This window comes from Engystomops pustulosus, chromosome 1 (genome assembly GCF_040894005.1).
Source record: "Engystomops pustulosus chromosome 1, aEngPut4.maternal, whole genome shotgun sequence".
Taxonomy (NCBI): domain Eukaryota; kingdom Metazoa; phylum Chordata; class Amphibia; order Anura; family Leptodactylidae; genus Engystomops; species Engystomops pustulosus.
In genome coordinates, this window is record NC_092411.1 from 32831395 (window position 1) to 32836605 (window position 5211).

A 5211-nucleotide genomic window follows, 5' to 3' on the forward strand; every position below is an offset into this window, starting at 1 on the left:
CTCCCTGCTGCTATCCTATTAGTCGCGTCTGTTAACCTTTTATTTGCCATTACCTGGCAGTTCATTACCAAATCCATCACTCGTTGACTCCACACGAGGCTATGCCCATTCATATACAGCGGCGCCATTCATTCTAGATTCCCAGCTGCCGCCGCAGTGTTTCCAGTATGCTGTACATCATACCTGTTCCTTTCCTCTTGTGCTTCTTACACAATTATTAAAGGGATTATTCTTTGCAATCTTCTAATATACTTTGGGGCACATGTATCAAAGTTTGGTCTCTTTGAGGTGCATTTTAGAGACTTTTGGCGGCTAGTTTTTGCACCTTATGTATGATCCTATCTTTTTACTTGTGATACATGTTCAGTTTTTCCAATCCTGGCAGGCGCACATTTTGGCTTCTTTTTGAGACTTTTTGTTGCAAATGTCTCAAATCCACATGGACACAAGCCACGTGAGGGGTTATATGCAGGAGAGGACACATGCCATGTGAGGGGGTTATATACAGGAGAGGACACAAGCCATGTGAGGGGGTTATATACAGGAGAGGACACAAGCCACGTGAGGGGTTATATGCAGGAGAAGACACATGCCATGTGAGGGGGTTATAAACAGGAGAGGACACAAGCCATGTGAGGGGGTTATATGCAGGAGAGGACACAATGCATGTGAGGGGGTTATATACAGGAGAGGATACAAGCCATGTGAGGGGTTATATACAGGAGAGGACACAAGCCATGTGAGGGGTTATATACAGGAGAGGATACAAGCCATGTGAGGGGTTATATACAGGAGAGGATATAAGTCATGTGAGGGGTTATATGCAGGGGAGGATACAAGTCATGTGAGGGGTTATATACAGGAGAGGACACAAGCCATGTGAAGGGGTTATATACAGGAGAGGATACAAGCCATGTGAGGGGTTATATGCAGGGGAGGATACAATTCATGTGAGGGGTTATATGCAGGAGAGGACACAAGCCATGTGAGGGGGTTATATACAGGAGAGGACACAAGCCATGTGAGGGGGTTATATACAGGAGAGGATACAAGCCATGTGAGGGGTTATATGCAGGGGAGGATACAATTCATGTGAGGGGTTATATGCAGGAGAGGACACAAGCCATGTGAGGGGGTTATATACAGGAGAGGACACAAGCCATGTGAGGGGTTATATACAGGAGAGGATACAAGCCATGTGAGGGGTTATATGCAGGAGAGGACACAAGCCATGTGAGGGGGTTATCGACAGGAGAGGACACAAGCCATGTGAGGGGGTTATATACAGGAGAGAATACAAACCATGTGAGGGCTTATATGCAGGAGAGGACACAATGCATGTGAGGGGTTATATACAGGAGAGGATATAAATCATGTGAGGGGTTATATGCAGGGGAGGATACAAGTCATGTGAGGGGTTATATACAGGAGAGGACACAAGCCATGTGAGGGGGTTATATACAGGAGAGGATACAAGCCATGTGAGGGGTTATATGCAGGGGAGGATACAATTCATGTGAGGGGTTATATGCAGGAGAGGACACAAGCCATGTGAGGGGGTTATATACAGGAGAGGACACAAGCCATGTGAGGGGTTATATACAGGAGAGGATACAAGCCATGTGAGGGCTTATATGCAGGGGAGGATACAAGTCATGTGAGGAGTTATATGCAGGAGAGGACACAAGCCATGTGAGGGGGTTATATACAGGAGAGGATACAAGCCATGTGAGGGGTTATATGCAGGGGAGGATACAAGTCATGTGAGGGGTTATATACAGGAGAGGACACAAGCCATGTGAGGGGGTTATATACAGGAGAGGATACAAGCCATGTGAGGGGTTATATGCAGGGGAGGATACAATTCATGTGAGGGGTTATATGCAGGAGAGGACACAAGCCATGTGAGGGGGTTATATACAGGAGAGGACACAAGCCATGTGAGGGGTTATATACAGGAGAGGATACAAGCCATGTGAGGAGTTATATGCAGGAGAGGACACAAGCCATGTGAGGGGGTTATCGACAGGAGAGGACACAAGCCATGTGAGGGGGTTATATACAGGAGAGAATACAAGCCATGTGAGGGCTTATATGCAGGGGAGGATACAAGTCATGTGAGGAGTTATATGCAGGAGAGGACACAAGCCATGTGAGGGGGTTATATACAGGAGAGGATACAAGCCATGTGAGGGGTTATATGCAGGGGAGGATACAAGTCATGTGAGGGGTTATATACAGGAGAGGACACAAGCCATGTGAGGGGGTTATATACAGGAGAGGATACAAGCCATGTGAGGGGTTATATGCAGGGGAGGATACAAGTCATGTGAGGGGTTATATACAGGAGAGGACACAAGCCATGTGAGGGGGTTATATACAGGAGAGGATACAAGCCATTTGAGGAGTTATATGCAGGGGAGGATACAAGCCATGTGAGGGCTGGTCATACATACGACAATAATTATGTAAAATTACACATGCTTTGATGACACAAATGACATTTTGTGGAGATTGCTGCATTGATGATTGAAAAACCCTCCATCTGCTAGCTAAGATACCAAATGCGCACTCCACAAAACGACGAGCCCGGCCCAGACGTACATTAAAATTTCTGCGCCTTAAATCCAACCCACGGAGTGGGAAAGGGCGCATAACATGATATGAGAGTGCAAATCCCTCATCTGCCACTATAACAAATGGTAAAGAGGGCCCAGAACATGCCAAAACACGGGGTTCAGGAATGTCAAGCTGACGGTCTGATAAACGCTTCTATTCGAGAAGCACGGAATATACCAGCATCCGCAGCAGAACCATGGACTCACCATATTTCTGTTATATATACCAACCAAAAATTACATCTTCCAAAGTATCAGAATCAGACATGGTTCAACAAAAACATGCAACAAGCAAAAACACAGAGGCCAAGCCAAGCAACAGAGACCATGTGCAATCATGTGACTCTTTAAAAAATCCCTTTTTATGTGGAATTCTGGGACAACTGGGTACCAAATTAAAAGAATCATGCAATTTAAAAACGCACGTGAAAAACGCACCAAAAACACAACGAAAACGCAAAAAAAAACGCGGACAAAACGTGCGTGAAAAACGTAAAACCGCTAATGACTCCAAGGAAAGATGGAACAAAAACGCAGCCAAAAACGTCAGTTTTTCACGTATTGCACCCTGACCTGAAATGCAACGCTAGTGTGGAAGGGGCCTAACTGTTATGGTGGTGCTTCTGGGGCAAGTATGTGATTGCAGAAAGAACCAGAAGCAAACTCCACAGAGGTGATTTGTAGGTGAAAGACGCATTCATGGTAGTCTGGGCCAAATGAAGAAATCTTTAAAAGTGTATATCTATAAAAAGAGATGTGACTTATTAGGTTTGTTATTGCCTGATAAATACTTTTTTCATCCGTCCAATCTTTTATGCAATGAAAAGCTTCTGAATGCTTATATTGTATTGTTATAAAAATATGGCCTGTGTGCAGTTTATTCCTTTTGTAAATTGAACCTGTCAGCTGGATTTCATACAGCAGCACTTTACTGACTCTGACATCATGTTCTTCACCTGTGATGTGACCCCCAATATATCTGACTGTGCAGTAAGTGTGAACAAGGCATCGGAGATCACTGCTGGTTCAGAGAACAGGAGGGAGGCAAATTCTGTTTCTCCCTGGTCTGTAGTCACTGACCCCCTTTTAAAGCTGACACTTTTACTCTAGTAATTAAAATCCAACAAAGAATCTAAAAAGTCTTAACATTTAATGACTTCTGTATGAAATACATTCATGGTGTGTAATGTAGATGCTAGAATTAGAAGCCAGGGCACAAGTCTTATATGTGGCCCTGATGATAATTTGCCCTTCTATGTCTTTTGCAGCAGTAAAGGATTTATGTGATTAGAAAGAGCCAAAGATATCTTCGTGGAAAACTCCACAGAGGTGATTCGTAGCAGAGAGAAGTAGTCATGGTAGTCTGGGCCAGATGATGAATAAAAGTGTATATCTATAATTACAGATATAACCTGCTATTCATTAGCTTTGTCATTGCCCGGGACTAATTGTGATAAATACTTTATCCATCTATCCAATCTTTAATGTCATGATAGATTGCGGAATACCTATTGTAAGGCAGTGGCTGGACAGGTCATCAATGGCATCTATATTCCAGCTAGGTTTTTCTCTTATGCTTGGTAAAGGGATGGCCACTGATGAGTAATCCAGGTTCTGGGGCAGCCTTAATGCAGCTCGTTAGCCCGCACCTGGACCAGGGCTTTATAAACCCCAGCTGCACCATGGGAGCTCTCTCTGACCAGAGCTAAAGGTGATGCTATGAGTGAAGCAGGTCTGAAGGTAAAGACTGCCATTGCTCCGAGACGGGCAGGTCTTTTTGTTTTGTATTTTATTTCTGTCAGTTATGAGCCTGTACAAGTTGGATTGGTGTCCACAACTGACGATAAAGATTGGAAGTCAAACCAGTGTTTGGAACTAAAAGTCGGACTCTGTGTCTCTGTGAACTGTCTTGGCTCTCACCAGTGAGCTGAACCCCTACAGTGCTATATTGTATATTATAAACACATAACCCAAGTATTTCTATTATGACCGAGCTGGGGGTCATATATACAAGTGTATGCAATGTTTTATACATGGATCACAATCTTTTTGAGAGGTGATCAATATTATATAGATGGGGCCGACACCTGTAAGCCCTGCTGATCAGCTGCACAAAGTGATTGTGGCAACTGAGTGAGCGTCACTTCCACTTCAAAACCCAGTGACATCACCATCATTCTCTACAGGGCCTGTGTCCAGATTATTCATTCTTTTAAAAGAAAGCTGTCAGCAGGAATTCACCTAGCAGCTCCTTACTCACTCTCACATCACGTTCTTCTTTCTGTCATGTGGCCCCGAAACCTCCGTCCGTGCAGAAAGTTTTAACAAAGTACTGAAGCAGCTCAGTGCTGGACAGGAGACAGACAGGATGGAGGTAACTTCCGTTTCTTATCAATCCTCCTTAATGTGTTGCTATGAAATGGCGTAAAGGTCATCGACCCCCCTAAAAAGTACTGATTTCACACTTTCACTCTACTAATTGACACACCATAAAGAATATACAGAACAATATCAATGAATATTCAATGACATTTGTATTTAATACATGTTTTTTTGTGGGAGGAAACCGGAGTACCCGGGGAAAACCCACGCA